The sequence below is a fragment of the Brienomyrus brachyistius genome, chromosome 4 (genome assembly GCF_023856365.1).
Source record: "Brienomyrus brachyistius isolate T26 chromosome 4, BBRACH_0.4, whole genome shotgun sequence".
In the NCBI taxonomy this organism is placed as follows: Eukaryota; Metazoa; Chordata; class Actinopteri; order Osteoglossiformes; family Mormyridae; genus Brienomyrus; species Brienomyrus brachyistius.
Genome location: NC_064536.1, coordinates 34,285,864 through 34,308,543, shown reverse-complemented (window position 1 = coordinate 34,308,543; position 22,680 = coordinate 34,285,864). Strand labels below are relative to the sequence as shown.

Below are 22,680 nucleotides of genomic sequence, written 5' to 3'. Positions count from 1 at the left end.
CATTCATTACCAGGTGCTGATAGTTCCTTTATTATTCATTGCCAGTTCAAAAGTGAGTTACTGCATTATAATGGTTTCTAAATGGAAATAAAAAGTCTTAATTTTGGAAAATAACTTTAATGGTAAAGTTATTTACTTGTACACTGGATTATCTCCAAATTCATCACTAATGACGTTTCATTGTTGTCAGTTAAAGAATGGACAGGTGGTTCTGTAGAGATACATGGTCATAATGTTCCTCTCTCAGACCTCTGAGGAGCCTGGTGCTGATGTCACCTACAGCTCCATTGTCCTGCCAGAGGTAAGATGGTTTCATGTAAATCAGTTTTTGTGATACTGCTCCTATGCCCGTACCAATGAGAGTGACAAGTATATCAATAATGTACTGACTGGGCAGGTACATCTACACCTCAGCTGATCTCTCAGATCCATGTGTATCAGAATTAGCAGTAATGAACCAAGAAGTACCATGATACCCCTGATATTTCATAGTGATTCACATGGGAGGTTTGGGAGTTTATGGATTTGTGGTTTCTGTACAAAGGTTAGTCTTGTACCTCCACTGTAAGCAGCTAAATGCTCTCAGCAGGTGTCCTCAGGATGTTCTTCACACTGTCCTGCTGTAACCCAGCCAGCGACGTGATCTACAGCTCAGTCACCCTGAAGCACAGAGAGGTGAGTTTGGAGAATCTGCTGTAACATGAGCTGTGATACATTTAGTCTGTGCCATGCTGCATGTGGGTCATATGTTCACTGATTATAAATTATGCCACCGGCCATGGAAGAAAATCCCGACTGCACTGTTTAAAGAAAAGCATTACTTTTTATAACGTAACTGCCATATTTAAACGATTATGAGAAACATAAAACATACTTTAGTTCGACCTCCTAATGACAATTCAGTCTATTGGACATCTATAGACAACAGTAGTGGCTGGTTCCAAAATGAAGGAAAAACACCACAACTACATAAAGTGACACTTTATAAGAAGGACAAAATCCATACATCTAAGCAACACCCAAGCAATCCATGACCCCCGACGATCCAATGCACAAACCAATACAAGATGCATCACAGACCCGCGCCACCCACCAAGAACCAACGGTAAAGTATCTGCAGCCCCCCCTGAGCACCCCACACCCACTAAGCCACCAGCCAGGGGACGCCAGCCCACAGCCACCCCATACATCAACCGGCATGCCACCAAATTAGCTGGCACGTCAATTAACGCAAGAAGCAATCGCCAAGCATCACCCCCCAACAGACAACCCAGCAAGCGTGAAGCAGTCATGCAAAGCCAAAGCGACCCCACCGCCAGCCCATGACAACCCATGATAGTCAGCATCCATAGACATCCACCAGTGTACTTTACTGCCACTTCCGCTGCCCCGCTAGTCAGTGTTGCAGTGGAGGGCATATCACACACCCAGCACGTTTTCCCAGTCTCCGGGAGTCGAAGAATAACAAAATCATCACTCATCCCCCTTAGTCCGCTGATGATTATACTTTTGTCCTGATATTGCTGACCGTTTCGGTATTTTATAACCATCTATTCGTATATTTTTGCTACATACATTCAGCTCTGCTTTACAGCCACTTCCTAACCCTGATGTCATATGGGAGCTCCGGCCCCTCACACACTCTGCTCTACAGCCACTTCCTAACGCTGATGTCATATGGGAGCTCCAGCCCCTCACACACTCTGCACTACAGCCACTTCCTAACCCTGATGTCATATGGGAGCTCCGGCCACTCACACACTCTGCTCTACAGCCACTTCCTAACCCTGATGTCATATGGGAGCTCCGGCCCCTCACACACTCTGCTCTACAGCCACTTCCTAACCCTGATGTCATATGGGAGCTCCAGCCCCTCACACACTCTGCCCTACAGCCACTTCCTAACCCTGATGTCATATGGGAGCTCCGGCCCCTCACACACTCTGCTCAACAGCCACTTCCTAGCGCCTGATGTCATATGGGAGCTCCAGCCCCTCACACACTCTGCTCTACAGCCACTTCCTAACCCTGATGTCATATGGGAGCTCCAGCCCCTCACACACTCTGCCCTACAGCCACTTCCTAGCGCCTGATGTCATATGGGAGCTCCAGCCCCTCACACACTCTGCTCTACAGCCACTTCCTAACCCTGATGTCATATGGGAGCTCCAGCCCCTCACACACTCTGCTCTACAGCCACTTCCTAACCCTGATGTCATATGGGAGCTCCAGCCCCTCACACACTCTGCTCTACAGCCACTTCCTAACCCTGATGTCATATGGGAGCTCCAGCCCCTCACACACTCTGCCGTTTCGCTGATATTAAAGTGCCAGCATCACCGCAACAGAAAGGAAGAATTACTGTGGTACTAATTACACAATCAGATGGTCCCATGGCATCCAAGCTGCCAAAATACACACCCTGCCTACTGTTCACCTAGCTATGAGTTTCCTTTGACACTGTATATGGTCATGATTCCAGCATCATACCTGCGGTTCACTTGGCATCAGATTTTAATCGGATGAAACTAAAGAGGTTTCACAGATTAATGTATCAATCTGGTTCATTTCCTGTTCCTGTAGAACTAACATTGATTCTCTACATTCCCTGAAATGCTAAGGAAGGTGTTAGTGTCTGAGAAACCAAATTGATGTTAATGCTTGTCTGTTCCTTGTCCAATAGGGGGCAGCAACTGAGGCACTGCTCTACCTGTGGGGAGCTGCTGCCCAGGATGAGAGGGACACGCAGATACTCCAGTGATGGGGAGGGATCATCGCCATGGAGGAGAATCTTACAGTGATGTGAGCTGTATTTAAATGGCATGCAGCAATGTCATGTTACAGTGTGACAGTAAGAATCAGCCAGTGAGAAACAGACATTCGTGGCTGTTGTGCATTTTTACCGTGATCAAGACGCCATTTGCTGCACTTGTACGTCGCTTTGGAGAAAAACTTTTGCTAAATAAGATAAATGTAAATGTGAGGTTTTATTCTGGCGGTCTGTGAAATGTCACTTTTATATTAATGGAGAAAATATCATTAGCAGTATTAGTTTATTTGTATAATATAAAATGTCTATTATCATAATATACAGTATTTTGAGAAAGTATTGGCCAGTGTCTCTTTCTCTTGTCTGTCCGTCCTTCCTTCCTTCCATCCATCCATCCATCCATTTTCTGCCGCTTATCTGGGGTCGGGTCACAGGGGCAGCAGTCTAAGCAGGGATGCCCAGACCTCCCTCTCACCAGCCACCTCTTCCGGCTCCACCGGGGGATACCAAGGCGTTCCCAGGCCAGCCGAGAGAAACGCCCCAGGGCCTCCTCCTGGTTGGACATACCGGAAACACCTCCCCTGGGGGCGTCCAGGAGGCATCCCAGCTAGATGCCCGAACCCCTCAGTTGGCTCAGTTCAATGCGGAGGAGCAGCGGCTTTACTCAGTGCTCCTCCCGAATGTCTGAGCTCCTCACCCTGTCTCTAAGGCTGAGCCCAGGCCTGCTGTGGAGGAAGCTCATTCCGGTCGTTTGTATCCACAGTCTCATTCTTTCAGTCACTACCCAGAGCTCAAGACCATAGGTGAGGGTAGGAAGATAGATCGACTGGTAAATCAAAAGCTTCGCCTTCCAGCTCAGCTCCCTCTTCACGAAGGATTCTTTCCACGTTTTCTTGCAAAGGAGAACATTGCATGTGATGTAGATGAAGTCCTGTGGCCTGACTGGATGCAGAGGCATGATGATGCGGCTGAATGACTGATTGATTTTGATGTAAAAATATGTAAAAGTACAGAGTGCATTTTGTTTTGCTGCAGGTTTCTTTGTTTGGATGTAAATAAGCTTTCATAAGTACAGGAATGTCCTAAATAAAGATTATTTTCCTTTTATCCCAGAGTGATTTGCATTTGTTTATGTAGTGTGTCAATTTCTGAGTAGTGTTTTGTGTGTTTTCTGACAGTTGTGCTTGATTTTGAGTAAAGTTAAAATAGTCTTGGTTCAACTGTTTGATTTTGCAAGACAAGTAAAAGGTTTTATGAGCATAGCTTGAACTTTAGGGTTTGTGCTTAGTGTTTTGAGAAAAGAAGAGGAGATTTTAGGAAATGCGTTTTAGCAATTCAGAAAAACTGTAATAGTCTGTGGTGGTAGCATGTTGACTAACTTTGATTTTAGAATTGACTGCAGTCTTCTTTGTGTCCAGTATGTGGCAGCAGTATAAAGGAAATATCTTATTCTGTCACAGCTGCTGGTGTGTGTAAAAATTCACATACTCTGATAACAAGTAATTCTGCCTCCAACTGTTTGTCAGGGATCTGGGCAGGAATGAATTACATGCCGACTGTACATACAACAGAGATGGGCTCCTGGGAGAACTTTGCCAGAAGTTGAAACACGACTTTAAGAATGACACTGATCCAGAAGTGGATAGTTTAGGTCCAGAGAGTAAAAATCCAGTTTTAGATGTTGTTTCAAACAACTAGTTGTGTAAAGTGCCACAGACACAGAGTACTCAGCTGGTTGGTTGAAACTAAATCTTGGTCTGGATTTTTACTTTCTCGACCGGAACTATCCACTGCTGCACTGACCCCCACCTTCTTGGGGGAGGGAGTCAGTCCAGACCAGGTCCCGCCCCCCAGCTAATAGGCTCCCTGGAAGCTGAAGGGTGTTCCAGCTAGACAGTGCTAAGTGATCTGAGTAATGGGGGGAGCACGGACACAACAGAGGGGGAAGTACCCCCCCCCCCCCAGGAAGTAGAAGCGGAGGGTGAGGACAGCTCACTTAATTATCAATCACTGTTTCTCAGTGGTGCTATACTTTGTCTCTCTCGCTGACAGTTTCTTGCTGATGTAGAGCCCTGGGCACTGCTCTTCCTCCTGCTCTTCCTCCCCCCCTGCCCCCAGACACCCTCCCTCCCCCAGTGGCACACACCCCATGGCAGTGCTGCTGGCCTCCTCAGCACATGCAGGGCTGCCCTTATAGAGCCACACATGCCACAGCCAGTCACTGCTGTAAAGGACGACGTTGGTCAGGTGGGCTGTGGTCTGTCAGTAGGTGACACAGAAGACAGCAGAACTCGTATCAGCCAATCAGAGAGGAGAAAGTGGGTTTTTCATTGGACTGATCAATCAGCAAGTGAGTGTCAGTCTCCACAGATCTGAGGTCAGTGAGACACACATAAGGCTCCTCTAATGCTCCTCTTCATCCGCTGATGGGCCTCCAGGTGAGAATCACTTACTTCAGGATGGTTATTTCTTCACTTCGTGTTTATAATGACTAACAGCAGATATCCCAGGAAAATGTATAAATTAACTATAACTTGACAGCATGTAGTTCAACCCTTAACTGTGTATGAGCCCTCCAATGGACGGACATCATATGGATTAATGTCGGGCAGGAGGTTATATTCAAAGTACAGGCAGTCGTCAGGTTACAAACCAGATCGGTTCCCAAAGTCAGTCTTTAAGGTGAATTTGTAGGAAAGTCAGAAAAGTAAATGCAGTACATGATAATAATTATCATTATTATTACTGCTATACATACAGTAAAAAACAAAAATACAGTACTGTACTTCCAGCCAGCAAGCCGCTGAAGCCGTGCAATGATTTCAGGAGCGTCACTAATGTCGTGTCTGTTTGTTATTACAAACCATTGCATTTAGCCCAAATTTTTTATATAAAAGGCTTCATGGCAGTCCGATCGTAAGTATGAGCTGTCCGTAAGTCGGCCTCCTTAACTCGGGGACTGCCTGTAAAGACATCTTGGCTGACTGACTGATTTTAGAATTGATTGCAATCTTTTATTTGTCCACTATGTGGTAGCAGTACACAGAAATGTTCTAATTCTATCATTACAGCTGCATGATGGACTGACAAAGTCTGCAGATATACTGACATATTGCAGTACCACCATATCTGTACCCATAATCAAAACAGTGACAGTGAGAAAATCATTTGTGTTTTTATACACTGACACACATTTTTACAATGTGGTCTTATGGACAACATTGACTGCCATATATTACTAATAAGGGGCAGCATGGTGGTGCAGTGGTTAGCATTGTTGCCTCATGCCTCTGGGACCCGGGTTCGAGTCTCCACCTGGGTCACGTGTGTGGAGTTTGCATGTTCTCACCATGTCGTCATGGAGCTTCCTCTGGGTACTCCGGTTTCCCCCACGGTCCAAAAACATGCTAAGGCTAATTGGCGTTGCTAAATTGCCCATATGTGTGTGTGCGCGAGTGAATGGTGTGCGAGTGAATGGTGTGCGAGTGAATGGTGTGCGAGTGAATGGTGTGCGAGTGTGCCCTGCAATAGGCTGGTCCCCCATCCTGGGTTGTTCCCTGCCTTGTGCCCATGGCTTCCAGGATAGGCTCCCCGCAACCCAGTAGGATAAGCGGTTTGGAAAATGGATGGATGGATTATTAATACCCCTATGACTGTGTGAACTTTTATATGTAATACAACTTACAAATGTCATGATGTACCAAACAGTACTTAAAGCTGGATGAGAAAAAGCAACAAAGAACCTCAAATAATTTTTCAAATGTTTTTTGTTTTACACAAGTAGCAAAGGGGTTCATAATAAAATAAAATATGCTGGCCTATAAAAAAACAAAAATTCACAAGAGACAAAATGAAAAGCAAACAAACAGCAGGACATGACAAACTTTCTGTGGTCAATCATTTCTTTAAGAAATCGGTATGGGCACAGAACCTGCTCAGTATTTGGAGGGGAGCGTCTGTAAAAGCACAAAAAAGGAACACGTTCAGCAACGGTCTCTGCAAGGGGATTCAAACCCACACGCTTTAGCGTTCGGACACCTACAAATTGTACAAATGAGAAACTTTAAACATTACAAGCTAACGTTAGCTGGCTCACTGGAGAAGCTCTGCAATAAGGGGAAACGTGTCTAATTTACGCCGTTTAAGCTACCATTAGCTAACTAGGTAACAGCTACCATAACTCCAAAGTTTAACTGAGATGTCAAGAAAATCAGTTACTAGCATACTTGACATTGCAACATTTAGTCCGAGCCATTACAAATGTAAACCACTTAATAAAATTTGAAATATACACGCCAATACGGTAAATAATAACCTTAACAACACCATATTCGCTGCAGCCTCCCGGATCCTCGTCTTCCGGGTCGTTTGCAGGGTGCGCGTGCTGCAGCTCGTACTGACTAGTAGCGACAAACGTAACAAATATTACGGCAAATGAAATACTTTGGTGTACGGCAGAGGTGCAGAGTTTGCTGGAAATTTTGACGGACTACAGTATCCAGGAACAACTAGATGCAAAATACAAGAAGTCCGAGATATTTGTTAAAATACGGGGCTACCTTCTTATATGTGCAGCACGATTCAATTGTATTCGCTTAGTTGCTTACTGGATAAATCTATGAGGGCTGTGTGTCAATGCACGCAAGACAACCCCAGATAAATCGCAAAATAAGGACAATCATGAGCTCCGATATTCTGTGCAGTAGTGCTGTTCTTCAACCCAAAAGACAACGCATGAAACAGAAAAGCACAACACAGAAAGTAGCACGGTGATAACGAAAGCGTGTTCAGGCCTGAAACTTTAAGTGCAATGTGTGCGCTGATCTGAGAGGCAGTCATACTAAGCCACAGTGAGTACACCCACAGAGGCGATCCTACTGGGCCTCTTGTTTTAGTATTGATCCACAGAAATTAAAAGGACCTAATGCAGTGGCACTTTAAAAACTGTATAATGCATAATAAGGACTGAAACAAAGGCCTGAGGATAGACCCTCTGTATGCAGCACAGTCTCACCTCAAGTAACTGAAAATATGTCAGCTACTTTATACTCGTGCATAAGAGAAATATGCAGGGCTGCCAATTCTAACGTATGTGACGTGACACACGCTCTCTGACTCGCACTCATGCCAGAGATCTTTCTTTTTATTATTTTTTTTACTTTTTTTTAATTATGCATGCAAGAGATCTTAAGATAAGTCTATATTATTCCATTATGAACCTAAAATTTGCGGCATCAAAAGTGCTGTGGTAGTTTCAAACCATACTGACTACAACTAATGAAGCTACCCTGTGAGCTAAAATGATACTTTGTAAAGACCAACTATCAGTTATTTTATGTTGCTAAAATAAGATTTCAAATATTCTTAAAATATCTGTTCCTGTAAACAACAGAACAAAGACAACATCAACAATGTTTTCCTTTTAACTGATAAGAAATACACAGAAAATGCATCAGTGGACAAACACACATCGTAAAGATTATAACCTCTGACAGTATGTACTGGCCCTCACTGTTTTCTGCAGTGTCTCTCCCTCTCAGCTCTTCATTTCACACTTTATTTTTGTATCTGCAGAAAATAGCTGTGAGTCACATGAATGACACAGGAAACCAAGCAAACTGACTTAAATTTTTTAAATATTCCCCCTGCACTTGCATGTTCGCCCCATGTCGGTGTGGGGTTTCCTCTGGGTTCTCCTGTTTCACCCCACAGTGAGTTGGAGTTACCATATTGTCTGTAGGTGTGCATGTGTGTGAATGGTGTGTTTGCCCTGCAATGGGTTGGTGCCCCATCCTGGGTTATTCCCTGCCTTATGGCCATAGCTTCCCAGATAGGCTGTGGACCCTCGTGACCCTGCACAGGACAAGTGGGTATAGAAGATGGATGCATGGATGGATAATATTAATGGATATAAACTGGATACTGTCGTTCATGAAGTCTTCTTTACTCCGGCTGAAATTTAAATTTTATTACTGAAGGAGTCTATGCATTGATAGTTTATGTTCTTGAGTAACAGTAATGTTATGACTTGATGAAGCGCTAGACATTCAGCCTTATGATTTTATCACTTCCTGTGTAAAGTGTCCACTCCCCCTTCACTCTGCCTGCTGTGTGTGAGAATAGAAACGACAGAGACAGTGACGGTACAGAGGATGAGGAAGTGAGTGTCAGTCTCCACAGATCTGGGCTCAGTGACACACACACGTATGGATCCTCTGATGCTCCTGTTTCTTCTCATTGCTGGGCTCACAGGTGAGTGTCACTCATTACAGTGGAACTGAGTAGAGATCTCTCTCCTGCTCCTCCCCACACTCTCAGCTGCAGTTTGGAGATCATGATGGAGATCTGCTGCTAGTTACAATAATGTGGTCCTGGATATTTTGAGTACTTTTTGATATTTAACAAATGACACATTCTTGCATACAGTGGAAGCCACTTATTGTGATCACGGTAATATGGATCAAATGCTTGGCACAGAGCCATTCCTGTACAAATACTGTTTAGATAATTCAGTTATAGTAATCAAGCAGTCTGCTAACACTGATCATTTTGGGTCTTTTTCGACATGACGACCTATAGAAAAAATGAAAACGGAGGTAGTAATTCTTTTTTTATATATAATGTAATTTCACTTTGATCGTCCTGTAACTTTGCCTTGCGGTAACCTGCCTGCTTCTGGCTAGTTACCTAAGGCTAATGCTGCGTGCACAGAAAACATGAAAATGTGCTGTGAAAATACAAATGTATTGAACTGAATATTTATGTACAGTACTGTACTGTATTATAGCGTATTTGAATTATGCACAGTTCAGTAATTTAATTTGTACAGTACTGTAATTTGAAAAGCGTTTGAAACAGCTGTACTGTGTTTTGACATCGTCAATAAAATTCAGTGAATAGTTACGCTGTGCAGTTTATTACCTTATATTCATGTAAAAATATACAAACCTCAATTAGATAGTAATCTGCCTGAGGCATAAAGAAGAAGAATAAAATCTGTTGTAATGATCATCCGCTTATAGTGATCAATTTTGCCCAGACAGACGTGATATAAACAGTTTCCACTGTAATTTCAAAAGAGAAAATTATACCTCATGAATTTCTAATTTTGTTTTTTTTTAAAAAAGCAGATTTCATTTGCTTTTTAAAGTCTTTTGCAAACTATTTCAGGAACAGTGATATTTAAGGAATGATCAATCTATCGTGAATCAGATTATTGATATTAAGTATAATATCTAAATATACTGTGTGATGATGTCATCTCTCCCTTTTAGTGATCAATCAGTAAAAAGACACTGTTACTGCAGATAAGATGCCCTCGTCTCTTGTACCCTGTGATTTTCTGTGAGGCTGACTGGGGTCATTTCAGCAGTACAGGTGGTTATGTGAGCAGACGGCCGGGATGCCATCTGTCATTTCTGTGTGTACAGTCAGTGGGGTCTAAACACCCAGCTTCATGTGCTACTGGAGCAGGTCTGTGTTTATCAGGGCTCAAGATCAACCTCAGGGATCGAGATTAGACCTGCTTGTCTTTCACTCTACAGTGGGTTTGGAGAGCTAGTTAACCTCTAGCTGGTAGAGACTAGGGGCAGTGTGGGGGCCTCACACCCCCAAGCTTGTGGTTTTGATATCTGGCCTAGCTCTCTGTGGGCAGTTTGCATGTTCTTCCTGTATCTATGCTGGTTTCCTCTCAGTTCTCCGGTTTCCTCCCACAGTCCAAAGACACGTGGTTCAGGTGAATTGGTGCCTCTAAAAGTGCCCATAGTGACTGTGTGTGAGTGTTTGCCCTGTGACAGACTGGCATCCTGTCCTGGGTATTCCCCTGCCTTGTGCTCTGTGCTGCCTCAGATCAGCTCCACACTCGCTGTACTGTACTGACCCTGTACTGGATAAGCATGTGGAAGATGGATGGCTGAACTAAAATACATTTAAATACTTTCTGTATCTCATTCTTAAGTCAAATACCACAGAATTAAGTTTACAAATGAAGCCTTAGTGTCACAGGGGTGTGGTCGTCCCACAGTGACAAGCCCATTCATTCACCTCATCTAGGCCTTTTACTAGGGATTTAAGGTCCTGGTTTTCCTCTCAGACCCTAGAACACACTGCCAGGCTCAGATTCCCGATCCCACATCCCGCTGTAGCCCTTCCCAAGATCTGACACCTGTTTTGTTTTCCTGTGTCTCTCCCTTGTTCTTGTGACAAAATGACAGTCTTTGTCTTTTAAATATCCCTGTGGTTCTAATAAATGAATGTGACCCTAATCCAAGCATTATACAAACATTATACAGTTACTTAGAGATACTGTGATGTGGAAAATGTGAATTCAGTTGGCTGTTCTCCCTGCAGGTGCTGACAGTGTGTCCACAGTTGGATGGGTGACTGTACAGAGAGGAGGATCTGTCACCATCCCATGTTTCTGTGATGACAGATATAAAACTCATGTGAAATACTGGTGCAGAGGGTTTAATGTAAGTTCATGTACACCCATAGTACACACTGACTCTCCACAGGAGGGTAAAGTGTCAGTCAGAGATGATCCTGACCAGCGAGTCTTCACTGTGACCATCAACAATCTGACAGCTGAGGACTCTGATAGGTACTGGTGTGGTGTGAAGCATAGTGGAGCCTCAGATGTTGGAGATCGGGTTAACCTGTCAGTCATTGATGGTAAGATGTCTGTACTGCAGACTGTAGCCAATGAAATGCACAGTATGTAACATGTCATTTAGCCAGAAAGGAAGGACATTAACAGAAATATTAAAGGAAAAGATGCTTTAATATTATAAAAATCTGCATTTTATTTTCATTCAATGTGATAAACGAGACTTGGAAGAAGTAACAAGTGACAGTTTAAATGGACGACTACATGGGGTTAAATATGATAAGTAATATGTTAAGAAATGTCAGTTTATTTGACAAACATTTACATATGCATGTTGTAATGGGCTGATATTCATAAACATTTCATTGCTATGCAAATCTTTGAGTGTTTTATCTGTGTGTTCAGGTCCTCCAGGGCTGTCAGTGGAGAAACAGGAGGTGACGGGTGTGGATGGAGACAGTGTCAGTGTTCAGTGTTACTATGGAAACAACAGAAGACATAGGATGTGGTGTAAGATTGGGGGCTGCTGTGCATCAGAGAGATCAGTGAGTTTGGATGGGAGGCCTGTCCTGATCAGGGATGACACAGTAAATAAAGTCTTCAGTGTGACAATGAGTGGGCTGGAGAGGAAGGACACTGGCTGGTATTGGTGTGCTGCTGGAATCCTGCAGATCCCAGTTCATATTACTGTTAGACGTAAGTAATTCATTTAAATCTGCATGTGAATCATTTATGCTTGAATATAAATAGATAAAAACTAATTAACCCTACAGTTTCCTTCATGAAGGGGGTCTGTGCTTCTTTGTGGGGATAGTCCCCTATTTTCAGATATTGTGAAATAAGGTAATTTATTGGGATTATAGTTTCTATGCTAGTGGCACGGTGGTCCAGTAGGCGGCGCTGTTACTTAACACCTCCATGTTTAGGGGTTTGAATCTGGCTTCTGCTCTGTGTGTGTGGAGTTTGCATGTTCTCCATGTGCTGTGTGGGTTTCCTTCCGCAGTCCAAAGACATGAAGTCAGGCTAAATGGCGTCTCTAATAGAGAGTGTGTGTCTATGTACCCTATGACTGACTGGCATCCTGTCCAGGATGTACTCCATCCCTGTGCCCTGTCCTACCTGGGATAGGCTCCAGGCCCCACATCCCTGACCAGGAGAAAGGGGTGGAAGATAGATGGGTGGATGGCTGTAGTTTTATGTGTCTATGAATGTATTGGAATATTGACTTACACATCAGCCTTAATTCTTAGAGAGACATCCTGTAATTCAGCTCTGATAACCTCATCAGATACTAATACTGTCATGACCTGCTTGTCGGCTCCTCACGTGTGCCACGCCCCCTGCTTACCCACGTGTTCTTTCCCGATCGTACCCAGCTGTGTCTGATTATTTTCAATCAGTCCTGTGTATTTCAGTCCGTGTCTTACCTGAGTCCTTTGTCTGTCATTGTTGTTAGCTGTAGTATTGGTGATGGTTTCCTGTCTGTCTCTAGTCGCTAGTCCTAGTTTCCCCCAATAAACCCCCGTTTTGCCCCGATACCTGCCTGTTTGCCTGCTTCGTACTAGCTAACCCGCACGATCACCTGCCTGCACCACCCCGATCGTGACAGAATGACAGACCGTAAGAAAAGGAGGAAGCAGAGGAGAAGGAAGCACCTGGAGGAGCCGATCAGTCTGGGCGCCTGCTCCCTCGCCAACCCCTGGCCTCTCACGGAGGGCGAGAGAGAGGAGCTCGTCCTGGGCTCTGACCCAGAACCGCTCTATCTGGGAGCCTACTCCCTAGCGAGGCTCTGGGCTCCCAGCGACGACGACGAGGATGAGCCCTTCACGTTCCCTGTGCTGGAGCCTATCCCCCCAGAGCAGCTACCGCCCCTGGACCGGTACAGTTACCGGCCCGAACGACTGGCAAATTGGGGAGGTTTTAGGGCTGTAAGGGACTCGATCCCCCGAGTGCCCCGGGTCCCGAAGAGGATCGCACCCGTCTCCCCCTCCCAGGACTTGCCAGTTCTGCCTGCGCTGTCAGCGCAGCTCCCGCCTCTGCAACCTGCGTAGCCGGAGCAGCCATCACCGCTGTCCGCTACGTCTGCGCAGCTTCCTCCACCTGCGGCTTGCGAGTCTGAGCAGCCGCCGCTGCCTGCGGACCCCGCTCCCGTGCAGCCGCCGCTGCCTGCGGAGACCACGCCCACGCCCGAGGCGCCCTCTCTGCCGCTCCTACAGCCTGCAGCTCCCGGGCAGGCACCCCCCCTGCAGCAACCTGCAGCTTCCGGGCAGGCGCCCCCCCTGCAGCAACCTGCAGCTTCCGGGCAGGCGCCCCTTCCACTGCCTGCCCTAGTGACTTTGCCCCCATTCCCCTCATTCTCTGCCTCTGTCCCTCCTTCCTTTTGTTCCTCCTGTTCCCGCTATGTCCCCTTTCCTGCTTTGTCTTTCTGCCTTCCCTGTCCTTTGTCAGCTCCTGTCTCACGTCCTGTCTCTTGCCCTGTTTTGTGCATCGGTCCTGTTTCCCGTCTCTCGTTGATGGTTCTGTTTCTTTTGCTCCAGGTCCCGGTTCCCGTGTCCCGTCTGTCGCCTCCTCCCTGGCACGCCCGGTGAAGCGCGCCTTTGGAGGGGGGGTTCTGTCATGACCTGCTCGTCGGCTCCTCATGTGTGCCACGCCCCCTGCTTACCCACGTGTTCTTTCCCGATCGTACCCAGCTGCCTGCCTGCACCACCCCGATCGTGACAGATACTTTACCCAACACCCGAGGCCTGCAGCGGGGCGTCCGGGCCTATGCCAGAGCCCCAGAGCTGTGGTGCTAGAGATCGACTTTTATTTAAATTAGAAATATATTATTTTATACTATTCACAAACAAGACAGATTAATAAATAGAGGTAATGTGCTTTCTGCCAGGATGGGACTGCTGGCTGTCTGCTTCTTACATCCAGGACCAGCGGTTAAACGAGATATTACAGTCACTCTGCAGTCACCCTGCAACAATTTGTCAACCGGCGGCCATTTGTTTCATTGTTTGCTTCCTTCTCATGGGCTTATCGCTCACGACTCCAAAAGCTCTTGTGCTGACGCCCCGTTACCCACTGTCGCGGACATTAGCTGACCGACATGCCTAGACATGCAATACGCATAAATCCCCACCCCAAAACAGGATGGCTGTGTTTTACCGATATAAAATAGTACATTTTGTTTAAAGCTACAATAAATATATTATAATATTTTCATAAAATAATTAATCTCACCTGTTCACTATCAGTGCCCTGGGATATTAACACTTTGGTCATGACACTAATTCATTGTTCTCCATCTAATCATTTTCTCTGTAGAATATCTTTCATAATTTATATTTATGTTTCAAGAGTGACCTTTTCTTAGTCTTTATTAACAGAAAATTGCTTTTTATTAACAATCCTTTCTCCTGTTTCCACTGCTCTCCTTTTCTCTGCACATGATGAAGAAGGAGGGGATAATGAAAAACGGAGGTAAGCATTCAGCAGCATTTACAGTAGTGTGGGGGTCCTGCTAGCAGCATTTACCTGATCACACAGTGATGGGAAACTGTCATTTTAATTTTAAGAAAAAAAGATATTGTTTTTTATTTCATTTTCTTAATAATAAACTTGAGATCCCATCCCATCCAGGGTGAGCCCTTGCCTTGTGCCCTGTGCTGCTGGGGAACGACTGCAGGCCTGTTTTTACAAAATAGTGTAACATGTTGTGTGATAATCTCTAGCTATTTTCATGCTCTTTGTTAATGTCTCCTGTTCCTCACATGTGTCCTGTGTAATAGTACAGATGTGGCTGTACCGTGTTTCTATAAAGCATGTAAGACTTTACTGTTCACATCCACCCTCTTATTCAGCTCTTTGGTCCAGCTGGCTCTGTATGTAGGACTGAGCTTATTGGTGCTGCTGTTGGTCATCATCATCACATGGAAAGTGCGGGACAAACACAGTGAGTGGCAACTTCATGCTTTTATCCTTTTCCAAAGATTGCTTGACAGGGACACAGACAGCAGCATTCAGACACACAGGTCTATGCAGTGAAATTAAAACATAAAACGTGGTCACAACCCTTTGGAAAAGGAATAACAGTGCAGAGCTAAAATCCACTATAGTACAAACAGGACATCAGAGGACAGCAGCCCTGAAGGAGCCTTTCTAACCCGAACCCTTTCCTCCATGATCCATGATCAGACTTTCCTCTGACCCCCTGAGTCTGTGTCCACCCAGCTGAGCTTATAAAAACCTCCCTGAATTAGTTATTCTAACCAGGGCCGGCTGGGATTCACTGATTGGTTACCAGCAAGCTCAGACTGGTAATCAGTTGTCATAGAAATAAGAAAACTATTGCCCCTATTGAGTAGATAGTTTTACTCATTAATTAGACTTGATAATATTTTCAGATGTATGTACATGCTGATTAAAAGTGAATGTGTTTGTTACAAAGCAAGTCATCTGTGTCGGTTAAGGACAGATGGTCTCGATGGTCTTCACAAAACTGGGCCTTCGTCGGGGCTATCTGCAGATCCCTCTCCAGCCTGACAGCCAGAATCTCACGGCTTTTGTGACACATGCTGGAGTGTTTCAGTGCACATGGGTCTCATTTGGGCTTAGCTCTGCCCCCAGCTGCTTCCAGAAGATTATGACTACCATCTTCACTGGCATACCTGGGGTGATTATCTACCTCGATGACATCATGGTCCATGGATTCTGCCTCACGGCTGAGGGCCTCATTCCACTTCAACCTAATATTGAGGCCATTCAGCGTATTTCTGGACCCACGAATGCTAACCAGGTTCTCTCTTTCCTGGGCATGACAGCTTATTACCTGTGTGTTTTTTGCCTCACTACTCCGCCACCACAGCTCCATTACATCAGCTGCTGCAGAAAGATGCATTTGGATGCCAGCCTGCTTTGAGGCTTTCCAGCTCCGGAAGTCCCATCTCACATCACCTCCTATTCTGGCAAACTTTTCCCTCTCCTGCCCCACCTCTGTCACCTGTGATGCCTCAGCTGTGGCAGTTGGAGCTGTACTGTCACAGCTGCAGGATGGAGTGGACTGGCCCATTGGCTCTGCCTCCCGTGCTCTCACCCCCACCGAACGAAAATATTCCGTGGGCGAACGTGAGGCTCTAGCCTGTGTCTGGGCCTGTGAGCGGTGGCACATCTTTATGGCAGGGCATTTACACTGCGCACTGACCACTAGGCCCTGACAGCCTTGCTTGCAACAGCTAGTACAGGATGCAAACCACAATGACCGGTGGTCTGAGGAACTGCAGCAGTACAATATCATCCTGTTTTACCCCAGGTTGTGATAACGTTGTGGCAGACCTGCTGTCCCGCTACACCCAGTATCCTGCAGCACCTGACTCCATCTCTCAGGAACCAGACCTCAGCCAGATGATGCACACACCACTGAAGGCAGCTGTCTCCTTTGATGAACTCCAGCTGGCCTCAGAACCAGACCCAGTCCTTCCTCAGCTTCGTACATACATTCGCACAGGCTGGCCGACTGAAGTCTCTGCTGAGGTGACCCCTTACCACAGGGTCAGGGATGAGCTTTCATGTTGGAATGAGCACTGCGTAGCTCGTGGAGCTGTCACAGTGGTGCCAAGCAGCCTTCAGGCCCGTGTTCTTAGCATGGCACATGAAGGCCATTTGGGCATTGTACATGTCAAACCACGTTGTAGGGACCTAGTATGGTGGCCCGGCATTGATAGGGACATAGAAAACCTAGTTAGGGATTGTGCAGCTTGCCTTATGAGCAGGAAAATGGGCCAACCTGCACCACCCCCCCTGCAGCCTCCGGTTTGGCCCATCCTGGGGAACATCTCCTACTGGATATCTGTGGGGAACTACATGGAGTTCCACACCAGCAGCGGTTCCTCCTTGTGGTGCATGATCTCCACTCTAAGTGGCCTGAGGTGGTCTCCACTGGCACTGTCACGGCACGGGTACTCACTGACTTTTTAGACGCCCTCTTTGCTCGATGGGAACTTCCTCTGGCTATTACAATGGATAATGGGCCCCAATTTGTGTCTGCTGAGTTCGAACCCTTTCTGACGGATCCAGGCATCCGTCACATCTGCACAGCTTCATATCACCCCCAGGCCGATGGCGGAGCGGAGCGTCTCAATCAGACCCTTAAGTATGGCATCTGAGCCCACTTAGCTGAAGGTTACCCCTTTTCAGCGGTGCTCCTTCACACACTGCTCCATTACAGAGCCACCAAGCACAGCACAACAGGCTGCTCGCCAGCGTCACTTATGTTGGGCTGCGAACTGCAGCTTCCACTGGATCGACTCAAGGCCAGTGGCCCCTCCCCCTACATGCTGCCACAGGGTGTCCGCCCAGCAGCACAAGATGAAGCTGCGGTTTGATCGGTCTTGGGGGACGAGGAACCCCACTATTGCCGTTTCGGATTGGGTCAGAATCCGCCGCGCTCATCGTGACCACAAGCTGGTCTCATTCTGGTCCCCTCCTATTCAGGTGGCGGGGAAGCTAGGGCCAGCTACCTTTTCTCTTTCTGATGGGTCTCGATGGCACGCTGGCCGCCTCCGCAAGGTGGCAGCTCCGGAATTGGCCAGCACTCATGTTCATGCTGGCTCCCCTTCATCAGAAGGTGATTAGAACTTACCTATGGAACGAGGTGTGCTCACATCTGAACCCATAGTGCAGCACACTCAGTGCCCAGCCGCACATCCATTCAAGTCTACATTGGAGTCCCCTCGAAGATCAGCTCGCATCCAGTCTCGCCCAGGTTACCCAAGGGACTTTGACTGAATTCTGATATGCTGACCTTGCACCTGGCTCTCTGTGCAGTTCATTTAATGTGCTGGGTACGCTAAGTACTATTGTGCTTTTCCATGCCAAATTGTGTTAATATATTGTTTATCTGAAACATTTTAGGGCATCCCAAACAACTGGGTGAGTGCAGTTTGCCGAATTATCATGACTGATTTTGTTTTCTGGGGGGGGGGGGGAGTAGAGGTTATGTACTCGCACAAAAAATACGTTACGTTTGGGGAATATTAAGGGGACAGTGCACAGGAAGAGGAGAGCAGGTTTTTTGGGAAAAAATGACTGAACAGCTTCAGTTTACAACCTGTCTCGTGTCTTCCTTAAAACGCGACACCCACCGTTTGCGTACCTGACGGTCCAGCCTCTGACCTTCCTGTGTTTTCATACTGTGTTAGGTCTGGTGCTTGTTGGGTGCTTCTTATTTTCCTGCTAAAGACTGCAAATAAAGAGCGTGTTCTACCCCGACAAGCAAGTCTTTTTGTTCTTTGCTGCTCTTTCAATGTCTTGGTCTGCTTGGTGGTCTCCCCTTGTTATTCAGTACCGGGTGTCGTACTCCCCTTGTTATTCAGTACCGGGTGTCGTACTCCCCTTGTTATTCAGTACCGGGTGTCGGTTCTCACCTTGTTATTCAGTACCGGGTGTCGTACTCCCCTTGTTATTCAGTACCGGGTGTCGATTCTCCCCTTGTTATTCAGTACCGGGTGTCGTACTCCCCTTGTTATTCAGTACCGGGTGTCGATTCTCCCCTTGTTATTCAGTACCGGGTGTCGTACTCCCCTTGTTATTCAGTACCGGGTGTCGATTCTCCCCTTGTTATTCAGTACCGGGTGTCGATTCTCCCCTTGTTATTCAGTACCGGGTGTCGATTCTCCCCTTGTTATTCAGTACCGGGTGTCGTACTCCCCTTGTTATTCAGTACCGGGTGTCGATTCTCCCCTTGTTATTCAGTACCGGGTGTCGTACTCCTCTTGTCATTCATTACCAGGTGCTGATAGTTCCTTTATTATTCATTGCCAGTTCAAAAGTGAGTTACTGCATTATAATGGTTTCTAAATGGAAATAAAAAGTCTTAATTTTGGAAAATAACTTTAATGGTAAAGTTATTTACTTGTACACTGGATTATCTCCAAATTCATCACTAATGACGTTTCATTGTTGTCAGTTAAAGAATGGACAGGTGGTTCTGTAGAGATACATGGTCATAATGTTCCTCTCTCAGACCTCTGAGGAGCCTGGTGCTGATGTCACCTACAGCTCCATTGTCCTGCCAGAGGTAAGATGGTTTCATGTAAATCAGTTTTTGTGATACTGCTCCTATGCCCGTACCAATGAGAGTGACAAGTATATCAATAATGTACTGACTGGGCAGGTACATCTACACCTCAGCTGATCTCTCAGATCCATGTGTATCAGAATTAGCAGTAATGAACCAAGAAGTACCATGATACCCCTGATATTTCATAGTGATTCACATGGGAGGTTTGGGAGTTTATGGATTTGTGGTTTCTGTACAAAGGTTAGTCTTGTACCTCCACTGTAAGCAGCTAAATGCTCTCAGCAGGTGTCCTCAGGATGTTCTTCACACTGTCCTGCTGTAACCCAGCCAGCGACGTGATCTACAGCTCAGTCACCCTGAAGCACAGAGAGGTGAGTTTGGAGAATCTGCTGTAACATGAGCTGTGATACATTTAGTCTGTGCCATGCTGCATGTGGGTCATATGTTCACTGATTATAAATTATGCCACCGGCCATGGAAGAAAATCCCGACTGCACTGTTTAAAGAAAAGCATTACTTTTTATAACGTAACTGCCATATTTAAACGATTATGAGAAACATAAAACACACTTTAGTTCGACCTCCTAATGACAATTCAGTCTATTGGACATCTATAGACAACAGTAGTGGCTGGTTCCAAAATGAAGGAAAAACACCACAACTACATAAAGTGACACTTTATAAGAAGGACAAAATCCATACATCTAAGCAACACCCAAGCAATCCATGACCCCCGACGATCCAATGCACAAACCAATACAAGATGCATCACAGACCCGCGCCACCCACCAAGAACCAACGGTAAAGTATCTGCAGCCCCCCCTGAGCACCCCACACCCACTAAGCCACCAGCCAGGGGACGCCAGCCCACAGCCACCCCATACATCAACCGGCATGCCACCAAATTAGCTGGCACGTCAATTAACGCAAGAAGCAATCGCCAAGCATCACCCCCCAACAGACAACCCAGCAAGCGTGAAGCAGTCATGCAAAGCCAAAGCGACCCCACCGCCAGCCCATGACAACCCATGATAGTCAGCATCCATAGACATCCACCAGTGTACTTTACTGCCACTTCCGCTGCCCCGCTAGTCAGTGTTGCAGTGGAGGGCATATCACACACCCAGCACGTTTTCCCAGTCTCCGGGAGTCGAAGAATAACAAAATCATCACTCATCCCCCTTAGTCCGCTGATGATTATACTTTTGTCCTGATATTGCTGACCGTTTCGGTATTTTATAACCATCTATTCGTATATTTTTGCTACATACATTCAGCTCTGCTTTACAGCCACTTCCTAACCCTGATGTCATATGGGAGCTCCGGCCCCTCACACACTCTGCTCTACAGCCACTTCCTAACGCTGATGTCATATGGGAGCTCCAGCCCCTCACACACTCTGCACTACAGCCACTTCCTAACCCTGATGTCATATGGGAGCTCCGGCCACTCACACACTCTGCTCTACAGCCACTTCCTAACCCTGATGTCATATGGGAGCTCCGGCCCCTCACACACTCTGCTCTACAGCCACTTCCTAACCCTGATGTCATATGGGAGCTCCAGCCCCTCACACACTCTGCCCTACAGCCACTTCCTAACCCTGATGTCATATGGGAGCTCCGGCCCCTCACACACTCTGCTCAACAGCCACTTCCTAGCGCCTGATGTCATATGGGAGCTCCAGCCCCTCACACACTCTGCTCTACAGCCACTTCCTAACCCTGATGTCATATGGGAGCTCCAGCCCCTCACACACTCTGCCCTACAGCCACTTCCTAGCGCCTGATGTCATATGGGAGCTCCAGCCCCTCACACACTCTGCTCTACAGCCACTTCCTAACCCTGATGTCATATGGGAGCTCCAGCCCCTCACACACTCTGCTCTACAGCCACTTCCTAACCCTGATGTCATATGGGAGCTCCAGCCCCTCACACACTCTGCTCTACAGCCACTTCCTAACCCTGATGTCATATGGGAGCTCCAGCCCCTCACACACTCTGCCGTTTCGCTGATATTAAAGTGCCAGCATCACCGCAACAGAAAGGAAGAATTACTGTGGTACTAATTACACAATCAGATGGTCCCATGGCATCCAAGCTGCCAAAATACACACCCTGCCTACTGTTCACCTAGCTATGAGTTTCCTTTGACACTGTATATGGTCATGATTCCAGCATCATACCTGCGGTTCACTTGGCATCAGATTTTAATCGGATGAAACTAAAGAGGTTTCACAGATTAATGTATCAATCTGGTTCATTTCCTGTTCCTGTAGAACTAACATTGATTCTCTACATTCCCTGAAATGCTAAGGAAGGTGTTAGTGTCTGAGAAACCAAATTGATGTTAATGCTTGTCTGTTCCTTGTCCAATAGGGGGCAGCAACTGAGGCACTGCTCTACATGTGGGGAGCTGCTGCCCAGGATGAGAGGGACACGCAGATACTCCAGTGATGGGGAGGGATCATCGCCATGGAGGAGAATCTTACAGTGATGTGAGCTGTATTTAAATGGCATGCAGCAATGTCATGTTACAGTGTGACAGTAAGAATCAGCCAGTGAGAAACAGACATTCGTGGCTGTTGTGCATTTTTACCGTGATCAAGACGCCATTTGCTGCACTTGTACGTCGCTTTGGAGAAAAACTTTTGCTAAATAAGATAAATGTAAATGTGAGGTTTTATTCTGGCGGTCTGCGAAATGTCACTTTTATATTAATGGAGAAAATATCATTAGCTGTCATGACCCGGCTCGTCGGCTCCTCGTGTGTGCCACGCCCCCTGATTACCCGCGTGTGCGTCCCTGATTGTCTCCAGCCTTGTCTGATTACTTTGCTTAGTCTTGTCCTGTTTTAAGTCCTGGTCTTGCCTGTTACCCTTGTCCGTCATTGTGGATGTTTGTTAGTCCCTGTCCGATGCTCCCTAGTCCCCGTTACTCTAATAAAACCCCGTTATTCCCCGTACCTGGTTTCCCTTGCCTGTTTCCCGCACGATCGCCGTCTCCAGTATTTCCGGATCGTGACAGAATGACGGACCAAAAGAAGAAGCGGAGAGGGAGGAAGAGGCTCCCTCAAGAGCCGATCTCTCTCGGCGCCTGCTCGCTCTCCAGGCTTTGGCTTCCGGCGGAGGACGAGAGGGAGGTACCTGCCCTACCTCCAGCCCGGGGGCCGACCACACGCGTCCCCGATCCTGCGTGGAAGTACTGGCTCTCAAGTGAGGACGAGGACGAGGAGCC

The 22,680-nt window shown here is 46.6% G+C and overlaps 1 protein-coding gene and 1 long non-coding RNA gene across 48 annotated transcripts in view; one reads left to right on the top strand and one right to left on the bottom strand.

The window, feature by feature from the left end:
- LOC125740328 (uncharacterized) overlaps positions 1–22,178 on the top strand; it is an 87,566-nt gene extending 65,388 nt beyond the window's left edge. For 8 of the 47 annotated variants that reach the window (XR_007397543.1, XR_007397540.1, XR_007397539.1 and 5 more), the window contains 4 exons: positions 12,941–15,318; positions 19,387–19,440; positions 19,729–19,814; positions 21,823–22,178. The gene's annotated coding sequence lies outside the window, so the exon portion shown is untranslated. Of the gene's footprint in view, positions 1–190; positions 302–586; positions 676–8,487; positions 9,023–11,119; positions 11,441–11,780; positions 12,072–12,940; positions 15,319–19,329; positions 19,441–19,725; positions 19,815–21,822 lie in introns of those variants that run through there. The other 39 variants (XR_007397547.1, XR_007397528.1, XR_007397541.1 and 36 more) reach the window with 27 other exon arrangements.
- LOC125740366 (uncharacterized) lies at positions 6,520–7,151 on the bottom strand. The gene is made up of 2 exons (XR_007397590.1): positions 7,086–7,151; positions 6,520–6,726 (listed from the first exon to the last, which is right to left on the bottom strand). It is a non-coding gene; the product is annotated as an uncharacterized LOC125740366 (long non-coding RNA).
- Positions 22,179–22,680: the final 502 nt, after the last annotated feature.